At 40.3% G+C, this 24,911-nt stretch overlaps 2 long non-coding RNA genes across 2 annotated transcripts in view; one reads left to right on the plus strand and one right to left on the minus strand.

Annotated features, from left to right (window-relative positions):
- LOC143662946 (uncharacterized) overlaps positions 1-24,911 on the plus strand; it is a 504,552-nt gene that overhangs the window by 201,817 nt on the left and 277,824 nt on the right. The window lies entirely within an intron of this gene.
- LOC143662935 (uncharacterized) lies at positions 1,082-5,374 on the minus strand. The gene is made up of 3 exons (XR_013165675.1): positions 5,184-5,374; positions 4,428-4,515; positions 1,082-1,414 (listed from the first exon to the last, which is right to left on the minus strand). It is a non-coding gene; the product is annotated as an uncharacterized LOC143662935 (long non-coding RNA).

The raw sequence follows: 24,911 nt of genomic DNA on the forward strand, positions 1-24,911 counted from the left end.
CAAATACCCTTCTAATAAACACAACTGTGAACATGTTTTCAAACAAATTCCTTAGAACTCTTGTTTTATGATTGTTGGGTCCAACGCTTAAAGATCTTAATTCTTATTTGTATTTGGAAATCATTGCCTCACCTACTTTTCTCCCTTTCTGGTTTCTGCCCATGCATTAGTGTCACCAGATGTTTTTCTTTTTACTCCATTGACCACTCCTTTTCTGTTTTCCTTCCGTGGTTCTTTCTCATCTCCCAAACTCTTATCTCTGGAGTGTAAGAGGACTCTACTTTACCCTGTCTATATTTAATCCCTTGGTGGCCCCATCCTGTCTAGTCAGTTTAAGTATTATCTGCGTGGTAATAATAACCAAATTTATATCTCCTGTCTAGACTTCTACACTGAGCCACCTACTTAACTTTTCGCTTGGATGTCCAATGCATATCTCAAAGTCAGTATGTTAAAAACAAAACTCCTACTTCCTCCTCTCTTCCCAAATAAAATTCTGCTCTACCTACAGAATTGCCCATCTTCGCAAACAACAACTTTATCCTTTTCCCGTTGCTTAGGCTGAAAACCGTGGCGTCTCGTCTGACTTCTCCCCTTCGTTCACATCTAATATTCAATCATTCATCTAATCCTATTGGCATGACTTACAAAAAGTCTTCAAAATTTGGTCACTTCTCACCACTTCCACTTCCACTACCATCATCTTGGATATTGTAATAGCTTCTTAACTGATTTTCCTACAGTCACTCATGTTCCCACACAATCTCTTTTCCACATAATTCTTTGGGAAATTCTGTTAAAATGTAAGTCAAGTCATATACTCCTCTATTTAGAATCTAACAGTCTTTATGATTTAGCATTCCACTGTCTTTTTAATTCCAGTCCCTTTTTATCCACTAGATCCACATTTAATTTTGTCTGCACTGACCACGACCAAGTCTGCAAAGAAACAATCTTTTGGACCTTGTTTCTGAGGTAGCAAATTCAGTTTGCTCCTTTTAATAACAAGCTTTTCTCCACATTTATTGCATCAATCTTCCCAAATTTTCCCAGACCTCCCCCAAAGATATTACCAAATAAATCACATGTTGTTCTACTTTTATTATAATATTAAGCTCATTTGCATGTGGATTTTGCATACCATACATTAGCATAAGGAGAAGCCAACTTAGAATAGTACAACTATCATTATCTCCTCTTAAAGTTCATCTGAATAAGGTTTATCTCATTCTTATGTTTACATGAATGTAAACAAGCTGTGGTCTTTTTCTCCTCATCTTGTGGGGTTTTCTACATGTCTTGGTATGCTGGATGTCTTCTGTTTACTTAGTGATGTCCCCTCTCCACTCTTTGCTGCTCTGTTCCTTTTCCACTCCAGGAGGACATCAATGAACTTCTGTGCCTTAAGACTTCTCTATGAGGAAGAAAAGGAGAATAAGGGCAGGCTATTTTTTTCTGTTCCCTCCCTGTGAGGTTACTTTGAATGGCTGTTTCCTAAATGTCACTAGTACTTTCAAGGAGGCTATTCTAAGGACTCCATCTCATTCAGGGTTCTGATAATGGCTCTTGCCCACGTCCTCCCTTTCACCCTAAGGGAGGTAACTTCCAGTGTTATCAGCTCTGAGTTACTGCCTGATTCTTTAGGGTTCCTTTGACTTGCTGATACCTCTGTAATTAGTCCTATGGTGATCTATAAAATTTTTCTCTGACAGCATATTTTATTTGTGCTAATCAAAACTGGTATATCCCCTTCCTGCAACACAACAGATTCCATTCCTGATCAATACTAGTATATTCACCCTTGGAAGATTACTCATTTTGTAATCCTATTCTAGACACTGGCTCTGCAGTAATGTTCAAGTGCCTTGAACTTCTTAATGTTTCCATTTTGGCCAGCATTCTTGCATTTTTAGAAAGGATTTATATAATTGATAAAGACTGGTAATCATAGGAACTTTATAGCTATTCGTATTCTTTCCTCTTCCCCTTGAGATGCATTTGTTTATCTTTTTTTTTTCTTCCGGGCTTTGGTTTCGTTAATCCAACACCTTGAACTTTAACAGAGCTTTTAGAGTAGCAGTGTGTAATTTGAAATGGGATAATTTCTTCATTAGTGAGACTTTCTTTGGTGCTAATTTGGGTTGTAGCCTCTATTTTAGTCTTTTGTTTCATTTGTCAAGAATGTACTATTGTCCCAACTTCTATACTTTTCTTTATGAGTCTGCACATCATGACTGAATGTGAGAGTTTAGAAAAATGCCACTCCACCTTCAAGGTCGTCAAATGCAGGATATGTATACATAAAGGCACCATTATTAAGCAAAATCTAAGTGAATCAGTTTTTGAATATAAGGCCTTTCTCTGCTCCTGGTTTCAGTCTTCATTGATGGTGAGTGGGGCACAGTGGAAAGACCACTAGACTCCGGCACATAACTGTAAACCTTGATTCACTTCAGCTACCTGACCTATTGGAGATGAAATCAAGATTATGTCAAGCACTGTGGCTGCTTATAGAAACAGTTCATTAGAGAGATGGCTGCGGTGAAGCATGAGTGACAGCTAAATCAAGAGGAAGGAGACCAGTCACAGGGTAAACAGCATATCAATTTCTGAAATTTGGAACACTGAGCTTCTAGAGTTCAAACTGGGAGGTGGAAATAGAGAAGATTGGATTTCTCAAGGTAGAAATCATGAAGATTATCTTCAAACATAGAGATGACAGTGGTAGGATGAGGTATGAATTTGAGCCAAGGTCTATCCAGGAACAAAATATATAAACACAGTCCTGTGCCTCTCTAGGGGAAGGCTTGCCATGGTCCCAGCAAATCAAGGCCAAAGCTGAAAGTAGCTTTATCTTTGTGATCTTTGTCTCTCTGAGCCTGTGGTTTCATGTTAGCTAATAAGAGATACCTTCCCTATCACCCAAGACTTGCAAGGATAAAATGAGATAATAGATGTAAAAGCATTTTATAAACCACAAACAAAGCACTACCCAAAATGAGGATCCAGCAGATATTTCATCATTAAGAGCCGTGTTCCTCTCTAAGAAGATGTATCCCTGGTTATTTAGAATCAGACAAATTCTGAACTTCGTCTCCACTAGGGAAGCAATAATTGGGATAGGAACTAACTTCAAAAGAATCTGGACAAAAAAATCAAACCATAGGAAGGTTGATGTATGGCTGGCCTTTGAAGATGAGAGGAACCTGGTCTTCAAACAAAACTGACCTTGCACCCTATATACTCTCTACTTCCTATGACTCAGCTTCGCTGATCTCCTATCAGAGCCAACTTCCTCTTTGAGGCTGAGACATGGCCACTGTAGCTCTTAGGTCTGTCATGTCCCATCATCACTACTGAAAAGGTTGGACTGTCTTCTCCTAATTCCATTTTAAGGAGAATTTATCATCACTTGGAGCACATGACCGTTCCATGCCCAGAACAAGCAGTTTTATGATTGGTGTTTCTACATACTTTGGATCAAGAAGTGAGCTGTTTTCTGATTATTCCTGGAAGGGAGGGAGGGTGCTGAATGGACAGAAAAGTAGATGACTACAGGATCTAATTGTGCTCATTATAAACTGGGTTTTGAAGATGCGTACATCTGAAGCTTTCAGCATGGACTCCTCCTCCCACTTGCCTTCAATCAGGAAGAAGATTGACAATGAATTAGTCAGGGTCCTGGCAGAGAAGAGGTGGCAAACGCAAACGTCTGAGGAAGCTGAGAGAAGGAACTATTTGGAGGTGTGTGGAAAAGGTTAAGTAAAACCAGAAAGGGATGGTGAATTACCTATGGGTTACCACCATTGGGAAGCCATTTCTATCACTTGACCTGAAGGGGAAAGGGGAAAGGTGGTTGTTATCAGAACCCACTAAGACATGGAGGGGAGGACCAGCAGACAGAAGCTATGGCTGTCAGTATAGGAACCCAACCATTGTCAACTAGAAGACCAACAAGGAAGCAGCTGGGAAAATAAGTACAACAGTTTCTCTCTCCTTCCACTTGCCTATTTCATACAGTGACTCTTGTTGGCCAGTCCCAATTAGAAGTCTAAAGTCAGAGTCCAGCATAGTGCAGTCCTTAACAGATTCCCAGGGCCCAGAGCAAGGTGAAGGATGGAGAGGAAATCTGGAGGGACAAACAAAGAATACACACTGCAAAGGTACAGCAGCTCCCTTTGGCTCCAAAGTCAGGACTAATTAGAGTCCAGTCTGTAAAATGGGACAGTTTAAAAGAAATATGGTGTTTTCCAGCTAGAAGAGCCATTAGGATCATTCAAACCAGAAGTCACAAACTTGTCTTTGTCCAACCTCCAGATGTACTTTGCATGGCTGCTGCAGCATTAAAACCAAACCCAAACCAAACAAACAGTACACACAGGTTTCAAATTTTACCATTAACATCCTTAGCTTGATAATGTACTTACTAATTCATCACAGTCACCATCATTCCCTGTTGTCTAATATCTGGCACTTGATACATTCATGGCTTCTGCAAATATTTGATTTGAGGACCTATGATTAGAAAAGTCAAACTTTTTCATTTTTCAGATAAGGAAACTATGCCCAGCAAGAAAAATGTGCCATACATAGTTGTGCAGACTTGATGGAATTTGGCAAATACACAGAAATAAATAGAAATACATATTAAAAAGGAATGGATGAAAGAGTTGTTAGCCCCCAGAAGCTGAGACTCCATGGGACTCTGTCATTTGAAGTAAGGATTATACATGTTCTATGTGGCCACAGGAGGAAAAGCTAGAATGATGGGGAAAAGTGATTGTGGTCAGTGCAAGTTAGAGCTTTCAGCACACTCCTTAGAATATAATAAGCTGACTCTATTCACCTCCCATCTGTGCAGTTGGTCAGTTATTAAAAACTGATTAGTCCTTAGTGGGATGTTGTGGAGGAGCCTCACTCATTTGGGAGGTGGTTGGGCTCCTTGTCCTCTGTGGCCATCTTTGCCCAATGAGTTGAGCTGAAGCTGAGCTAAATTAGAATGAGAGGAAAGCATCTTGGATTTTTCTCCTAGGTTATCTTAATTTTATTCCATTTTGGGGGGAGTCATGGGGGTCGGGTGGGAAACTTTTATCATACCCTCAACTCAGAAGCCCCAACTTCTTCTGGGCCCCAGCCCCAGACAGAATTCATCTGTCTTCTCTTTGCCTTTACCAATTACTCACACTCTCTTCTTCACTCAGAACAGTCTCCTTTATATCCCCACATATCATGTTCTTTTCTACCTTCACATATGTCCTGGGTATGGTTAGGTAGGATATTTGCTTGTTGTAATAATAGAGATCAAATAACAGTGACTTAACAAGAAGAGCACTTTATTTGTCTCTCGTGTAAAATTGGGGCTGTTGGGGAGTCTGCATGGATAAGGTGACTTTGCTCAACAAGGTCACCCAGGAAACCAATTTTGTCTTATTGCTTCACCATCCCCCATTGTCTGCATAATAAAGGATGCTCTCTTCCTCCATGCCACCATGTGAACACTCAAGAAGGGGGAAGGAACAAGTAGAACCTGCAGAACAAGTAGCTTATTCTAGAAATAGCCCACAATAACACTTCCCATATCCTATTATCCAGAACTCATTCACATGATCATCTAGTGGCAAAAGAGTCTTGGAACTATAGTTTCTCACTGTCCAGTCAAATGTCCAGCTAAACCTGGTGGGATGGGGGTGGAGGGTGCTATTAGTAAAATAAGGAAGGGATGAATGAGATACTGAGAGTGGATTAGCACATTCAAGATGTGTCTTCTAACTGGAATGGCCTTCTTTTGCCCTCTGTGAAACCAAAATTCATCATATTTCAAATACCAGCTTAAATCTCCCCCCTCTTAAAACTTTTGCAGTAAAATCATCCTTTAAAACCATTTTTGACATTCTGACAGACCAATTCATTGCTGAGTTGTGGTATATACCTGTGATGGGTTGGTTCAAAAGCTCCTCCTTCTCCCACCTTTGCTAGTGTCCCCACTTTAGCAAGGGAAAGAATGATATGACAAGCTAACCTTTATTGACATCTGCCTAATGGCAGGTGCTGGGCTAACTGCATTATGGGCATTTTTTCATTAAGCCATCTCAATTGCCTATGAGTTAGCTGCTGCTGTCCACCTACCAAATGAGGAAATAATACTCTATGAAGCCACTTTCCCAAAGCTCTCCAGCCAGGAATTATAAGATTCAGAATTTAAACCTAAAAACCATCTGGCACCAAGGTTATTGCTCCTTTCATTACATTGCAACTTTTCTGTAAAGAGTTTTACAATGGGGAAGATGCACAGAACTGAAACAACTGGATAATTTAGTAACAATACATTGATATAACTGGTAATTTGAATAACATAGGCAAGGAAAAGAATTTTAGCAAACTTGTCCATTGTACTAATTTAATTTTACATGATTGTGTATTTTTTTTTTTATGACTCAGGCTCCTCTTTCTCCCAGATGTTTTAGGGGAATAACATAGAGAACTTATCTTTCCCCCATACTCCATCCTTCCTTGATTCCTTCCATGATTTTCTCTTTAGGGAAAGGAGCAGATTGAAAACTGTGGTTATATATGTAAGCATTAAAATAGATGCTCTGCCTATAAAAATGAACTTTTACCAAGATGTAATAAATTATGTGCTAATATGCCAGTTCCCCAGACTGCATGGGAATTGCAATCTCTCTCCTGATCAGAGTAGCATAATTTCATATCTCTCTGTTTGTTGGTTCCTTAACCAAAGCCATCTGAGAATTTAGTCTGCAGTCAGTTCAACAAACCTTGAGTTTCACAAGGTGCTGGTTATGTACTAGGATTAGAAGAAGCAGATCAGAAGTGAACAAAGCACCGGACTTGTCTTCAGAGAAGTGAAAATACACAGGGGGAGAACAAAATGGGAAACAACGGTAGTGCAGTGAGGTTTGTCAACAGGTCAAGTCTGTTCAAGGTGCTCATGGTTTAAAGGAGAGAGGATTACATTCTGAGTTGAAATTAGGAGGGGAGGTAGTGTCTGAGCTGAGTTTTGCAATGTAGAAGCTTGCCAGTTGGATGGAACATTAAAGGCCAAGGGAATAGCATGTGCTAAAGCAAGGAAGCATGAAACACATCAGGTGCTCTGAAAACCATAAGATCAAGGATTTGCCATATATCATGATTATGCCAATTGAAGGACCTTATTTGGTGCCTAATGGAGAGGCCTGAGAGGCGTTAAGCAGGGTAGTAGGACATAATCAATTTTACATTTCAGAAATGTCACTCCTGGGCATTGTCAGGAGGGCTTAGAGGAAAATGAGAACTCAGGGACACCTTCAGAAGGTACTTTCCATAATGAAAGATGGAGAAATGTTGAAATATAAGGTGTGATGGTTTGGGTAGGGAAACTAGATCATGGATATGGGAAAGTAGCTGACTATGGCGTGCCAGGGCCTGGTGTATGCGCTTTATTACATTAACTCATTTAACCCCAAAACAGTCCAAAGAGTTAGCTACTATTATAATCCCTAATTTACAGATGAAGAAACTGAGGCATTGAACATCAGATAAGGAATGACCGGGCCAAGATTTGAGCCTAGACTGGCCCTAGAATCTTTTCTTTTAACCTCTGAGGGAAATACTTTAATTTGATTTTCCTGTTGCAATATTAGGTTTCCTAAGAGAGCTCTTTTGCAAGGGCATGAGGCAAGCCATCTGGCAGTGAATTAGGAAGAGGATGAACAGAACAGGGTTGACATTCCATTCCTGCACTTGAGTGACTTGATGACCTTGGGGAGAGCACGATAATGCTCCTCTGTGAAGTGGAGATACTCGTATACACTTCATAGACTTGTTCTGAGGATTTAACCGACAATGTACACAAATTGACTATCACAGTGTCTGAGATTTAAAAACAGTTCTCACAAAATAGTATATTTTTCCTTCCTTCTCCTTGGAGGATGCTGGCATATTTGTTTGCATGTTTATAAAGAACTTTAATAGTTCTTTATAAAGAGAGATGAAAATTATTAGAGTACTGGAAAGAAATGAACTACAGCTACCTACAACAACAAAAATGAATCTTAGAAAATAATGTGGGGTGAAAAAAAATAACAATTCTCAGGAGACCACATATGGTGTGATACCATTTTTATAAAGCACCAAAACAAGCAAATCTAAACAATGTATTATTTAGGGATATGTGCATATGTGGCAATTTTTTTTTTTTTTACAAAGAAAAAGATTGCTTAAAACAACATTTAAGATGGTGATTGCTGTTAGAGGGGAAGGCAGGAAGGAGAAGAGCACACAATAGGTACAATTGTAAGACAATGGTGGCTGGTAGTAAGCACATGGATAGTCATTCATTATTATTCATAATCTTTTGTTGATATTAAATAGTACATAAATTATATTTAAGCAGAAAATAAGGGTGGAAAAGTACACAGGGAGACAGAATAGACATCAATTTTGGCTTAATTCAGAACCCCAGCACGGATCTCAGGCTCCGTCTCTTGGCTTTTCTTCCTCTCGGTTAATATCTTTCTCAATCTAGATGGTGGCAGCTACCCTGGCAGCTTCATACTCACATGGTTCCAGCACTCAGTCCAGCAGAAGAGGGAGCATCTACTTCCTCAAAAGCTCAAGTAAATTCTCAGAACTGAATCTCATCAGTCCTGATTTGACCAATCTCTGTGGCCAAGCTTGCATCTATTGACTGCAACCAAGTCATATCCTGGACTCTTGTGGCCTTGACTGGACTCAGCTTGACCCAAAGCACATTGGTTGGGAACAAGGGGGAAGGGCTGGCTCCTTCCAAAGCCAGATTAGGATATTAATGTCACATAAAGTAGTGAATGCCAACTGTAAGAACAAGAGCCATAAGAGCTGTTTAAAATTCCTTGCATTTTTTTGATTACACAATGGTACATGTTTATTATCAACATTTTTTAAAGTTTAGAAAATTATAAAGATAAAAATAACTCACCAGCAACTTGGCAACTTTGGGAAAATGAATGTTAACATTTAAACCTATTTCTTTCTAGCCCTTCCTCTAGGCATTTTATTGCCTGGCAATTGTGTATTCAATTATACAACCTGCCTTTTTTCTACTTAAAAATACATCATTAGCTTTTTCACAGACTATTAGGTTTTTTTGTAAATATTTCATTCACTTAGTTTTCATTCAATATCCATTATTGAACCCCTATTAAGTGTCAGGAGCTTTTGTTAAATGTTTAGAATACTGAAAAGACTAAGTCATATTTCTTGCCCTCAAGGAAAATTCATACTCTACTAAGGAGGTAGTCATGGGGAAAAAAAACATATACTATGAAACATTTTTGTGAGAGCACAGAGCAGGGCCTCCTACTCAATAAGAGGTTCCCAGTAGCTCGGTCTCCCAGAAAGTGTGGGGTTTCAGCAGGCTTAGGGACACAGGTTAGAGGGAGATGTTGTAGAGTACGAAAGGAGCTAGACAAAGCATGGTCCACTGCATGAACAAGGGCAGAGAGGTGAGGGGTTCCATCGTGTTTCTTGGGCTCAAAGTGCAACATACAGAGTGAAGATAAAAACCAGAGAGGGAGAAATAGAGGGTCTTGCATGCCCCACAAGAAAATCTGGCCTATTGAGTGAGAAGCCATAATTTTTTAGTTTGGGAATGTGATCTGAGCCCCTGATCAGGATGCACCCACTGAGTGAACTGCCCTCCTGCAGGCTCTCTTGGTACTATCAATGTCTGACTCATTCTTTAAGGCAAAATAAGGAACTTCCTTCTCTGTAAGCCCTCATTTACCAAGCTAGGGAGAAGCCAAATTCCATCCAGAGGCATTGACCTCTCCCTCTGCAGCCATCTCCAGCACTTTGGTGGTAGATCTGCTAGAGCTGTGTGTAGAATTCCATTGTCCTCCCAAAGACATACCTAGCACATGGAATGTGAGTTAGTTAAATACTTATGGAATTGATATATATTAGTGTGATACCCCTACCCCAGCCACCACCACCTGCCAGGGAACATTTTTGCAACGTTTTTGGTTGTCATGAAAGGTAGGGATGGTGCTACTGGCATCTAGTGGATAGAGTCCAGGGATGCTGCAAAAAATCCTACAATGTAGAGGACAGCCTACTATAACAGAGAATTATCTAGCCCAAAATGTCAATAATGTGAATGTTGAGAAACCCTAAAATATACAAATTGATGTGTAGGGTGTGCTGGGTGGGTTGTCGGCAGTACTTATTTATAGTACTGGCTCTGCCGAAATTGACCCTGGTGACCTTAGGCAAGTGTGCATTCTCTGGGTCTCAGGGCCTTTCTATAGGAAATCTAGTATGAAGAACACATGCTTTGGAGTCAGAAGAAGTAAGCTGAATTTTAGGCTTGATCCTCTACTACCTGTGAGGTCTTAGAGAAGTTATTATTTTAGTCTCTGCTTCCTTATTTGCGAACAGGGGTTAGCATCTCCTTTGGAAAGTATGAGGAACTAAGAAAAGTTTTTATAGACTAAGACCCATGACACTTGCCATACAGAGGATGTGCAATAATCAGTATCGCTATGGAACTAATACTGTTACTATTAATAGTATAAAAGGCTTGGAAATGGATTCCTTGGTTTGTTTTCTCTGTGTGTAAATGCTAAACATTGCCAGTCAGCTGGGGTAAAGGTAATGTAAGACATGTATGTTAGATGGTGTCCTGGCAGGAGATCTATGCCACACTAAACTGGAGATAGTGAGGAAAATTTATGAAAAGGACTATTACAAAGGTGGTATGAGCAGGGGTTTAAGGAAATTAATAAGCAATGCAGGACACCTGGGGCTAACAAGTATAAGGAAGCCATTGCTACTTCCCTAGATCTTAACGGTCAAAGAGAGGGGGAGTTACCCGAATCCAGAGAAAGTAATCCTATGGGGAGGGCCCCTGAGAGGAGCTTCAGTGAACCTACATGGGGAAAGAACCAGGGAATAAATATCTGACCTCACTCTCTTCTTCCTCTTCTATCTTCTGCTGGTGGCTTCCATTGTCTGAATTTAACTGGATGCCAGAGGGCAAAGAGCCTGTGGATGCAGCCCATAAGGTCAACTTACCAGGACAGAGATCAGGGTGCAGAAGGTAGAGGATGGATCTGAAAAGACAAAGAAAATATCAATCAGAACATGTTTTTGGAATTTGTCAAGTAGCAGTCGGAGGATTTGGGGCACCAAAGTGTGCTATCATACTCAATGTGTTAACATTTTAGCTCTTCGGAGGGGAGACAGAACCCCATATGTGACTGTCTGCCCTATTCTGAGTGCTCCTTACTTTGGCAGCTTCTAAAAGGGAAACACAGTTCTGTTCTTTAAAGGGCATCTGTGGTGGTTTAGAACTATATGTACCCCAGAAAGACAAGTCCTTAAATTTAATCCATTCCTGTGAGTGTGAACCCATTGTAAAGTAGGACCTTACGATGAGGTTACTTCAGTTAAAGTGTGAACCAACTCAATCAGGATGGGTCTTAATCCTGTTACTGGAGCCATTTATGAGTGGAATGAAATTCAGGCAGAGAGAAAGATACAGGAAGCAAGAAACTGAAGGTCAAGGGAACCCAGAAGAGAAGATGAGGCCAGGAGAAGTCACCATGTGCATTGCCATGTGACAGAGGAGCCAAGGTTCAAAGATCACTGTCAATCAGCCCACCCCAGAATGCTTTCTTCCCAAAGAAGAAATGCTTTGGGAAGAGAGCATTGCTTTGATGATGCCTTGATATGGACTTTCTCTTAGCCTCAAAATTATGAGCTAATAAATCCACATTGTTTAAGCCAACCTAACCCATTGCATGGTATTTTCTTGAGCAGCCAAGAAAACTGAAAAAGTGTCTATGACTTCTTTTCGTGGTGCCTGCCTCAAGGCAAAAAGAGGCTGAAAGTACCTCCATGCTGGTAAGGGGAAAATAGTGTGGGCTGGTTTTGGAAGCAGCATAATTTGGTGAAACCCCTATGACCTGGGTCTGTATGATCTCTGGGAGTCAATTTTTCAACTGTAAAGTGGGATGATAGTCCCTCATTCATGGAACTATTTTGTGGATTAGATGCATTTGAAAGTATGTAATCCATTATTTAGTGTTTTGTGGGGTTCAGGAATATCAAGTTTCATGCATTTAACATTTATCTAACAATGCTACTGTGTGTCAACCATGTGCTGGGCCCTGAGATTAAAAAAATAAAAGGAAAGACTAAGGTTAGGTTCCTAAATTTAAGGAAATCACAGTACAAAAGAAGAATTTCTATTATGGGAGTTGATTCAGAAAGATGATTGAGCGGTTGTGATAAGGTCTCTTTCAACTATGAGATTTCAATATTTCACCAAGATGAAATGTAAAGATAAGGGGATCAGAGAAGAGAGAGAAGAGATATGTGTTTGTATGTACCTATGCTTGCTTTGCCATGTGTGTAAGGCAGCATGATATTTTGTAATGAGCTGGAGAGTGTGCACATATTATATGGCAGGAACTATAACAAGGAACAGAGACATAGAGATGCACAAGGGGAATGGGATATGGTTAACATTTACTGAGTGAAATGCACTTCACATACTTATCTAATTTATTCACCGTATCAAACCTTGGAAATGCTATGATCTCCATTTAACATTTACAGGGCACTGAAGTTAAGCAACTTGCCCAAGGTTCTGAAACTATTGAGAACTGGATTTCAGGTTTGAATTCAAGGCAGAATCCCTCCAAAGCCTGTGCTTTCCTCTGCCGCACTGGTATTCCTGATGGTCAATGACTATTCACCAGGAGACACTCTGAAGAAACACCTGCAGGCCTTTGCATTATTAGTGCATAACATGGCAGTAAACTGAGTGAGTGCTGGAGACCCAGCCAGAGAAGACTTGAGGAGTTGATATTCAACCTGAACTCTAAAAGATGAAGAGATTATAGAAAGGATGGAGAAAAAGAGGGTGAGATAGGGAATTCTAGACCCAAGAAACTGCACCTACATGGGACATGTGAAAAACAGCCTTGATTTTGGGAAAGGTAAAGACAGTATATTGAGTGTGGAGTTGGCTGGTGGGATCAGTTTGGAAGAAATTTTGAAGAACTTTGAGTGCCTTGGCCTGAAATATGGGCTTTAACCTGGGTCATCAGGAAGCTTGTGATGGCCAACAGCATTTGCCAGATGTGGTCAGATTTGTGTTTTAGAGAAGTACTTCCTAATTTGCAAAGAGAGTAGTGGGCAATGGAGTACAGTGTTAGTCTCATTCTCTCTCCATCTTCTCCTCAACTATTCCTCAGCAGGAGCAGACTGGGTCCCCAAGTTTTATTTTCACTGCCTTCCCAAGGAGAGCTCTTTCTCCCATTCTGTATTTCTCCTTATAAATCAGGAGAAAATGCCCCAGGCCCAGCATGCCTCTCTTGTTGCCATAAATCTTGGGTGTGAGCATGGTGGATGGTGTGTTTAGGTAATTACATAATATAAAACTGCTCTTGCCTTTCTCAAGTCTAAAGAATTGTTATCTGTGTATCTCCTTCTGTTATTTATGGCCAATATGGTCAAGGGGGAGCATTCTCACAGCCGCTGCCTATAAATTATGTTCTTTCCCACTGGTGAATGTTCCTGATGGTTAATGACTATTATTTCTATTTCTATAGGCTGTACTCATATATGCATAATAAACACAGACATGTAGGATGATGAGGGCCAATTAATCATGGCTTCTCATTTCGGGGCAGGGTCAGTGGAAGCAGGGGTAGGTTTTGTGCTTCTCTGAACAGACTTATCCTGGGATAGAGGCTTCTTCCATTGGGGCTTTGGAATCCTTTGCCATATCTCACATATCAGCCTTCTGCAAGATGGTCCAGCTATAACTGCTCATAAACAAGTGCTTGTGTTGATTTTCACCATATAAATGAGCATGCAGTTGGGTTTAGTCTTGTATTATACTCATTGCTTCTTGATTCTTAATCAGAGCATTATTTCTGGAATATGAAGATGATGTCTTATTCAGCATTTCATCTCTTGTTTGATGCTGTGTAGGTATAATGGAAGGGGTGTAGATTTTTTTTTAGACAGGCAGATTTTCATTCAATTCCTGATCAGCCCTTTAAAGCTGTGTCCTCCAGCAAGTTACTGATTACTTCTGAATTTCAGTGTCCTCATCTGTATAATGAGGTTGTAGCAATCCTGTGCCCTAGCCTTGTTATGAGCGACAAATGTAATAATATATAAGTACGTTATGCAATACCTGACTCTGGGTAACTGCGTGGCAAATGTTGAATAGATGAATGAATGAATAGGCCATACTTGCAAGCTGTCTATAGCTTAATCTGTAACAAATTATTTTAGGGCACAGTTAAACCCAAAATGTAATGACTCAAGCAAGTCAGAGCTTTCTCTCACCCAACCAGAGAGAGCATGTAGTTCAGGACAGGTGGGTTGCTCAGTCCTCTGTCATCCAGGGCCCTTGTTGTTTAAGCATTCCCCAGGGCAGAAAGCTCTTCTGAATGGTTGAAGTGGTTTCCTCACTACCATATTCATATTCCAGCCTACAGAAAAGAAAGAGGAAATAGAAGGCAAGCAGTTTTTTCTTATTGTTGTTTTCAAGAATGAGACCTGGAAAATGCACACATATTTTAACTTCTTTACTAGACCTTTATTTCATGATCATACTAAGTTGCAGTGTAGCTTGGAAATTTAGTCTTCTTTTGGGTGGCCATGTGCACAGCTAAAATTTGAGGGATAGTATTAGTGACTATAAGAAGAGAAATAAGAGATGATTAACCTCTCTGCCACAAATATCTATCAATACTTCAATTTGGAGGTCAGCTTTAACTTTGCCTGGAGAGAGTTGTAGTTTCAAATGCATGTCTCTTGTGTCTTCTCTAGATTAAAAGCATTTTGGGTCTGGACTTTACTTATTACTCCTTAGATATTCTCCAATACTTAGCAAAGGACCTGACCCATTGCAGCTGTGACCGATTAACTGCAGTATGCTCTGGGATGGAGGCTAAGGCAGCCCACAGCGTACCTCCATGCTGCCTCCTGAGGAATGATGGGTGGATGTATATAAACACCACACTTTAAAGAGAAAAGCTGGTCCAGAGTAGCCTGGCAGCCAAGCAGCAACTCTGTTACAGGTTATATGTTAAGCTTCTGGGTAATATCTTCCATGTTATTGCCCTCTCTGCACAGAACAAATAAATTTAGACATGAGCTCTATTCCATTTACAGATGAGAACACTGAGGCTCTAAGTTGTTAAGTGACTTGCCCAAAGTCACCTATAAGTTATTGCATCACTGAGATCAGTACCCAGTTCTCCAAACTCATCAGTAACCTTTCACTACTTTGCTAGATTTCTATTACTGGATTTAAAAAAAAAACATTAACAATAACCAATGTTTTGCTTTTTATTTTCTCCACCATGCTTCACATTCATTATCTCATTTAATCCTTACACTAGATGTTGGGAGTAGTAGTATTATTAATATTCCTGCTTAACAGATGAGGAAACAAAGTCCCAAAGGGTAATAAAACATGCCTTGTCGTTAAGTGAAATGCTAGAACCTAGACTCAATTATTTGGAGGTTAACCCTTCTACAGCTTCTCTTCAGGTAAAATGATAAATACCAAAGCACCTGTAGAAAATTTCCAGTGTCAGGCACTGTTATTAGTGTGTTATTGCTTGGAGACCAAAATCTACACTTGAGTCCACAACTTGGGAACCCTGCAGTATATTTTAATTATAGCTACTTGATAATCCTAGGCTGGTGGTGATGGTGGGAAATGTCCTATATCATTCCTAAGAGTCCTGAAGGAGAGGATTATTCCAGGCCCATGAATATTCATTGTTATGCTAAACCCTGAACAGCATTTACCTCCTTGCGCAATAATTAGCTGCTCACAGCATTGCTGTCAACCTTTACAGTCACTAAGTGGATGGATCATAAGCATGTATTAGATACCTTTGCTTGGGTTTCCTCTCCCTTGCATGCTGAGGCCCAGGCTCACATCTTTCACTGGGGAAAGGAAAAGCTACCATTTCTTTGCTGGAAGCTTAGCAGGCTCCTGTCTTCAGGGCACCTCATACTGTCCCCTAAGAGCTTCTGGAATGGAGCATTGCAGGGACTCAATTCTTTTATTCTTCATTTGTTTTGGGCTTTAACATTAGCGGTGGTCAGAATAGGGAAGAACATACCTGACATTAGGACCTTGACATGTGAATGCGATCCCAGGAGCACTGGCCTTGGCATCACCTGGAAGCTTCTTGGAAAGGCAGAATCCCAGGCTGTATCCAAGATTCACAGAATCAGAATTTGCATCTTAACAAGATACGAGGTAGCTCATTTGTACATTAAAGTTCAGGAGACTACAGGTTAGGAGACTAAATTTCTTATCCCCTAATCTGCCTTTTTACTGACTTTGTAATTGTAGGCAAGGCACTTAAACTCTCTGGACCTCTGCCACTTTTTCTGTAAAGTGAGAAGGTAAGGCATAGACATTAGCAGTTCTAAATTTGGTTTTAGAGAGGCATGTTCCTCCCAAATCCAGGGCAACGAATATTAGCAAAAACTACAATTTCATTGAAAAAATTTCTAAGATTAGAAATTTAAAAGGACCTACCTTCCTCACTGAAATCAAGTCTAGAGTCCCCAAAGTTAGCCCAGGGGAAAGTCCTACAAGGGGAACCCCCAGACGTGGAAGGGAGGGAGGATAAACATTTAGCCTTTCTGGAGTTTTAATTCCTTCTGTGATCATTTTAATATTTGTCTCTATCATTACTACCACAGTGGCCTTCTGTATAAATAGCACTGATATTCCAACCTTTTATTGTGCTGTGCTTGATTTTCCCACCTTGGTGGGAAAGCTGGCCCCAGTATTTACCAGATATATGCTTGGCCTCACGTGTCTTTACTTTCTTCATCTTTAAAAAAGAGGCTAATACTACTCTGTGGAGAACTTCACAGATTTGTTTGGGGAAAGGACCTGGACTCTGCCTCCCTCAGCCTGGGGTGTCAAGACTTTTCCTGGAGGAAATGCTCTAGGCTGAGACCTTAAGGACAAGGAAGAGTCGACTAGATGAAGGCAAGAGTCGACTAGATGAAGACTGGGTGGGGTAGAGGGGACATTTTCTAGAACAATGAACAGAATCTCAAAGTCCCTAAGATGAGAGAGACCATGGTGTGTTGAGTTAAGCAGAACAAACTTTAAAGTACATCTGGCTTATTAGATAGTTCTTATGGGACATTCACTTTATTAGGAATGTGTTTGAATGTCACTTATAAGTAAGACAGTAACCAGGAAACTTCGAAAATATTTCACAAATGGTTTGGCATGGCACAGTACTGAGCAAGCAGAAGGAGAGCTGGTCGTGAGAGAGCAAGATCTTGGGATCTGCTGAGGCAGACCTTAAACCTTTAGTTATTGGGAGGGTCTGGAGAAAGGATGGTGACTGTCTGGGCAATAGGGGTGCACTGGGGGGTAGGGTAGGGGCTCAGGGAAGTGACTGTTTCTTCTCTCCAGTTGCTTCAGCTCCCCTGCCTCTGTCTGCATCCCCTGTCTGGCTTTGGTATCTCCATTCCCACTGGTCGCTACAGTTGCCTTCAACTCTGATGGCCTATTAGGGCATGCAACTCCAGCTCTAGCTCCGTCTTCCCTCATGAGCAGGGAAGCAAGCTTTCTACTGCAACAAATGGGATGCTGGATAAAAGACTCCAGGAGATACTAACTTGGAAGGTAGAACTAATCAAATTGATTTCAGTCTACTCCCACTACCCCTCACACCCTCTCCTCCATCTCCAGCAAACAGAGTGAGATCAGGTAAGCATTGTTTGACTCTTTCCATTCACCGCTGTACCTCACAGACATTATCCCATAGCCCCAACGTTAGTAGTATTTATCTGTTCCTTCTATATGTGTTTACTGAGCACTGATTGTATACCAGACCCAATTTTAAGCGCAGGGTTTCTGTGATAAACGAGACAGGGCCTCTGTGCTCCTGGAGCTACCAAATGTTTCCTGCAGGTGACGCCTTAATCTTGACTTTGACCCCTCACTGGGTGACTGCCCTTGAAACTGTTACTTAACCTCCTTGGGACTCACTTTCCTTATCTCTAAAATGGGAATACTAACACCTCTCTGAGAATCATTGTAAAGATTCAGTGCAATTAGTCACCATTTAGTTGATATTGAATAAATAACCGTTCCTTTGCCTCTTTCTGATAACACTGATCCACAGAAATTCACTACCCTAATGCTCATTGCATGTAGTAATATCAAATGAAGATAAACATCATTAAGCAATTCCCATAATAATATTTGACATTTATTGAGCACTTGCTCATGCCCTGTGATATGTCTTTTACAATCATTACTCAGTTAAGCCTCACAAGAATTATGAGACATATAGACATATATTAAAATTATTATCCCCATTTTACAGATGCAGAAAGTGATATTCAGCAAGGAGGTCACACAGCTAGGAAGTGATAGCTCGGTAGTCCACTCCAGGGCCCTCTGACTGCTCCAGAACAGATGTTCCTAACCCCCAAGCCCTCCTGCCTCTCCTGGCAAGACTAGCTGAGCTGTGACAAGTGCCAGGTTGCCTAGCTAATTATCCTCTGCCGCAGACATTAGTCAGCATCCGGCCTTAAGCTGATGGCAGGAGACGTAAATCTCAATTAGGGTTTGAGTTTAACTTCCAGAGAAGGAACAAGAGATTGAGTCTCAGAAGTTGCTAAATGAATGAAATTGAAACAGCCAGAAATGACTTGCCCTAGGGAAGACAGATTCTGTTGCTTCCCAGGTCACAGAAATTTTGTTTCCTCTCTCTGGCAGAGTGCTGAGCCAGCAGAAGTCAAACACCTGCCTTACAGCTTGCTCAAATGGAAACTTTAAAGAGCCTTGGAAGTTTGAGCCAAATGCAGGGAGAAGGATCCATGGCACAGTATTTTCTGTAGCAGGATGGCACCAGCACGTGGTGAGGCAGTGCTGTGGTCTAGCCTGAGCAGAGGCCTTAGGGTTAGATTGATGTGTCCTCCATCATTTACTGTCCTTGGGCAAGTGAGATTCTTCATCTGTGAAAAGTAACTCAGTACTGAACCTGCTTAATGGTGGGAAAGATTCAATCTGATCACCCTGACTAACACATCAAGTAAAATGCTAGTAATGATAGTTACTAAGGTTAATGCATGGAAAGAACTTGGATGAGTCCCTGGAATATAAGCATTCTACAATTATCAGTTAACTTAGTATTACCTTCATGTTTCTGACTTGATAAAACACGACTTTTCTTTCTTCAACCTGTAGTCCACCATACACCCCAAAATAGTACAACTGGAAATATAACTTCCCCCCAAAATTCTGCATCTCATAGGTGTTTCGTTTCAATTATTTTAAGATAACTGCTAGGTAATTTTGTCTCTTAAAAATCTATTTTCTAATTGATACCACTAGACACCCATGAGAATAAGTAAAATTAAAAAGACTGACAAAACCAAATGTTGGTTAGGATGTGCAGTGACTAATATTCATACATGGATGGAGGGAGTGTAAAATGGCACAACCACTTTGAAAAGGGGCCTAGAAGTTTCTTGTAGAAGAGAAGACACATCTACTCTATGACTGAGCAGTTCTACAGCATGGTATTTACCAAAGAAAAGGGAAACATATATCTGTAGAAGATTTCTACAGGAATATTCATAGCAGATTTATTCATACTATCCAAAAACTGGAAACAACACAGATATCCATCAATAAGAGAATAGATAAGCAAACTGTGGTATACTTATACAAATGAATACTGCTCAGCAATAAAAATGAACAAATTCTTGATATACTCAATACCAAGGATACTCTCCCAAACATCATGCCTAGTGAAAAAAATCCTTCCACTAGAGTCTATACCATATGATTCAATTTATGTGAAGTTTTAGAACACGCCAAACCTATGGTGGAAAAGAATGGAATACTGGTTGCCCGTGAGGGTATGAGTGTGAGGTCTGACAAAGAAGGAGCTTGGATTGCCATCTCTTTCTGGAATGATACCAGAATTCCATACCTTAATAAGGACTTTGGTTAAACAGGCATATGCACTTGTCAAAACCTAGCAAGAATGTTCACATAAGATTAGTACATTTAATTGTATGTGATATTTACCTATAAAGAAAAAAAGTACCTGGAAACAAATTTTGAAGGATTTAGGAGGAAGTGTATGGAGGTTTGCAATTTCTTTAAAATTCATCCAAAATAAAATGGACTGATGGATGTCAACAGGGATAGATATCTACATAAAATTTAAGTAGTTAAAATGTTAAGTGTTGGGTATTTGGGTGTTCACTATAAAATTCCTTTCAATGTTTCTGTATGTTTGAAAGTTCTTATAATGTTGTGGGGGGGAAATAAAAGAAAAGGGGGTAGTAGAAATTCTTCAAACTGTTACTAGCCTTCTAATAAAGAGATAATTCTAATGACCATAGCATACACACTCATTTTAAGGATTGCACTTTCATGTGCAGTTTAAGGTTGTAATCCCTGATTTACAAACCACTTTGAATCAGAGTGCAATATAGTTTAGTAAAAGAATTCAACTGACAGTTCACAGACTCACATTCTAGGACCATACCCTATGGATATGGACATCCTCTGGAAGATATGGATGGTTCCTTGAAGCCTGATGGTCATGCTTCACTTAACCCTCTGTAGAATCCATGAGAAAGATCAAGTCTGGAGCTCCCATCCCAGGGTTAGCTGACTTTTCTTTCCAAATCTCAAACCCCCCAGGAGAGATTTCAGTAGAGCTGTGGAAAGTTGCCTTCTTTATGCAAATAAAGAGAAGGAATTCTCTGTGTGCAAGAAGGAAATGTCCCAGGCATAATACTTACATGAGCTTCATTTAATAGCCACATGGTAAACAACATCAACCTCGTTTGATAGATTAGGAAATGGACAGATAACTAGGGAGGAGCAGAGATGGAATTTGAAACCAGCCTGCCTGATTCCAAAGTTTGTGACTCCCCTTCATTTAGGTTTGTGGGGAAGGGAGAATCTTTGGAGTTTCCAGAAACTGGAGTATACAGTATCCCAAGAAACTCTATTAATAAGGTATTTGGGTATAAAGCAAATGTACCTTTTATCCCTATACTTCTGTCATTTTGGAATAGGTGGGATTCTAAGCTTGCCTGGAAACTTTACCCCTCTGAGTGACATTATTTTAAGGAGAGGAGTGCCTGAAGTTCACAATCCATGACTTGCAAAATTTTGAGGCAAAGCATTCCATAAGTTAGAGGGTATCTGTCATAGTCATTTCTGACTATTGAACATGGCTTTGCTATGTGCAAAGTTCCTTCACATCTGTGTTTCTCTTTGAGCCTCATAGATATCCTGTAAGACAGGGCAAACAAGAACCATCATCTCCATTTGATGAGCGCCAAGGAGACAGGTCTAGAATTTTGCCCAAGGTCACACAAGTTGAGACTCACGGGCCCCTGACACCTGGTTCAGTGTGGCTCACACCTCACCTGCTTTGTATCCCATCTTGGTTCCAGTCCTCAAGGCCCAGGCTAATTTACATGTGAAATCCTGCAAGTTCTTGGTAGGTAACCAATATATAATGTGTAGCTAATGAGGTAAAATACAGTTTTACTTTTGAGACAAAAGAAGGGGAACTCTCAAGGGAATCATTATAATCTGGCCTTTCTCAGCAGAACTCAGAGAGTTTTATGGGCACTGGGAATCCATCCATCCTCAGAGAGGATCAGCATGCCTGGCAGCTCCCATTGTCTTCACCATTCTGTGCTGGAGGAAAGAACATTAAGGGATTTGGCCCAGGGTCACCGACACCTAGGCTGTCAATCACATAGTCTTGATGGCAGAACTTAACCATCCATGAGAATATGTGCTAGCTATTCCATCTTGTAATGTATTTTTAAATACCCTAAAGAGCTCTTGTCAAGGAGCAGAAATGGGCTTCCCATAAGGAAGCCTTTAGACTCATCAGCAAGCCCCATGTCCAACGTCAAGAGGAAATCAGTGTCGGCCTAACAGAAACCCCAGATCTCTTTATAGTTGTTACTCATCAGCCCCTGAGCATTTGTATTTTTAAACTGTTCCAAATTCTGTCATGGAATAGTTGCCTCCCTCCTAGGATCATACCTTTGCTTAAGAATGGACACAGATCTTGGAAGATTGGGGAACAACATCAACCTGAGAGTAGACAGCCTTGACATTCAGTCAAGTGTGCGTCTGTCATTAACTTGCTTTGTGATCTTGGGAGAATCACTTTCCATCTCTGGGCCTCCATTTACTAAAAAATAAATAAATAAACCAATTGAGCCAGATGGCATATATTCTTCCGAACCATGACAATAAAAAATCCTTACCCAGAGAACTCATGAGCATGTTTCTAGTCTGAATTCTGTGAGGGTAAGGACTGTGTCCTGTGGCCCTGGTGACAGACCCAGTTCCTGACACCTAAATGTGGCTTGATGAATGTTGAGTGAGTGAATAAAAGTGGCACAACCCCTTTGCTTAGGATGAGTAATGTTACCGTAAATTCTGTACACAGCTTGCAAGTATTTCAAGTGTGACCCATTTCATGCTGGGGACACTGGTTGTTAATCATCCTAGAGGCCTGTCAGAATATGATCACTGGCTTCAAAATGTTGTCATGACATAGAAGGCCAGAACATAGTCTCTGTTACCCCAGAGGTCTGAACAAGTTCTGATGGGCAAAGGCAAAGAGTGGGGATAGTGCTCAACTCAAGGCACAGCTTTCTAATTGGGAGAGCTGTTTAAAAGGCTCGTTTTAAAAGTATGGGATAATGATCTTGGTGAGAACCAGGATGGTCACTAGTCACAGAAGAAACTAGAAGTAAAGCCAGAGCAGATGGCCTCTGAGTCTCCTTACAAGGCTAGGACTCTGTGTTGGTCAACCTGCTTTTGAGTAGAAAGCACACAGATATCCATCTTAGATGATATGACTCTGAATCCCATTGTGACACTTATTGTGCTACTTGAGGCAAAGGTAAAAATAGTTACAGTGTTGGTAAAACTTATGGTGATGGTTATAACTGGTATTATTGAAGGACTGTATATGCCAAGCACTTTACTTTTTTTTTTGTTTAGCCTTACTTTATCCCATTTAATATATTTGAAAGAGGATCTACCGCTAGTATCTATGAAATAAGGAAACTGAGGCACAGAGAATTTAAATAACCTGCCCCAAGTCTCCCAGTTAGGAGTTGGCAGACCCAGGGATTCCTCTGCTGTCTGACTCCAGAGTGGGAGTTCTTAATCAGTACAGTGCTGTTCCTCAGTGTATTTGATTGTAAAATTGAGGTCACCTGTTTGATCATTCTTACAGGGTGGTTACAAAAAAATAAAATGAGATAAGTTTCAAACTGTCTCTTCCATCTGAGAGCTCCTGGAGGCATGCAGTTCAACTGGGGAACATTCAAAATGGCTGATTCACAAACAATGTGTATTTTTAAACTATTTGCTGAATAAATGCGCAAATTAATAGAAAGAATGATAAACTGTTTTATGAAAAGTCAAGTGCTATACAATGTTTTTCATATTTTACATTTGTGAACTTGCAAAGTGGACATAGAAATAAAGCTGCTTGTTAGTCTAGTGGCGTTAAGACCAAATGTTTGTCTGTTATGAGGCTTCCTTTCCAATTTTTCTCACTTTATTTGGAATGAGTTTGATTAGTATTTGCATAAAATTTGTAAGGGAAAACTATGGCCAGTGTTTCTGCTTTCGCTGTTCCTACTGAAATCACTTCATTTTCAGCAGACATTTATTATGAATGCTATTTCTGGTGGAAGGAGAAACCAAAAGTGGTTTAACATTTGATAGCCTACAAAATCCTCATAATATCCATGTGAATTTCATGTTTCAGCTTACCCTGTTAGACACATGACACCGAAATGCAGATTTGCTCACTGATGTTATCTGACATGAGCTCATCTAATCCATGCAAAACCAAACCTAATGTTAATATCCATCAGTTGAGAAAACTGAGGCACCTTCTGGGCTGAGGAAGGAACTGGTAGAAAGGTAGAAGTGAGCTTTAAGAATAGCAAGGTGGTCAGTGTGGCTGGAGCAGAATGGGCAAGGGGAATGAATTCAGGAGATGGGGTCAGAGGGGTGGATGAGGCCAGACCACAAAGCCACATAGGTCCTGAGAACCATGGTAGGACTTTTGCTTTTTACCCTGGGTAAGACAGAAAGCTAGTGGGAGATTATGAGCAGAGAACTGACCAGATCGCTCTTAGGTTTCTAAAAAGTTCACTTAGGTTCTCCATGGGTAGAGACTAAAGGAAGTGAGGGTGAACACAGGAAAACCAGTGGGGAGGCATGAGTGAGAGATGAGGGTGGGTCATCCCAGAGCAGTAGCCACAGAGGTAGCAAGAAGTGATCTGGTTCTAAATCTAAGTCAAAAGTAGAGCAGATGAGATTCATTGATAATTAGACTGGAGAAAAAGAAGAGGTGAGAATGGATCTGAGGATTGATCTAATGGAATAGGTTTGTGTTAGTGGCACACTCTGCACTCTTGGAACATAATGTCTAATTAGAGTCTCACCATTTTTATGGGGCTTTTATTTGTGTTGCAATAAAATGAGTACATATCATGGCTAAAACTATTAAAACCATACAAAAATGCATACAGTAAAAAGTCAGTCCTCTGATTTTTTTCCCAAGAGGCAACCACGATTACCAAGCTCTTACATATTTTTCTAGAAGCAGTCTAAGAATACATGTGTATATATGAGTGGATATATTATATTCAGCTTTGTTTTAATAATACAGTGGTCCAATTGCATATCCTGCACTGAAGCTTACTTTCTCTACTAAATAATCTACCCTAGAGTTTAGTCTATTCCAGTGTCCATAGAAATATTTCAATAATTTAACAATACAACAGTATATTATACTACATTACCATGTTACACTTTAATTAAT

Source organism: Tamandua tetradactyla, chromosome 2 (genome assembly GCF_023851605.1).
Source record: "Tamandua tetradactyla isolate mTamTet1 chromosome 2, mTamTet1.pri, whole genome shotgun sequence".
Classification (NCBI taxonomy): Eukaryota; Metazoa; Chordata; class Mammalia; order Pilosa; family Myrmecophagidae; genus Tamandua; species Tamandua tetradactyla.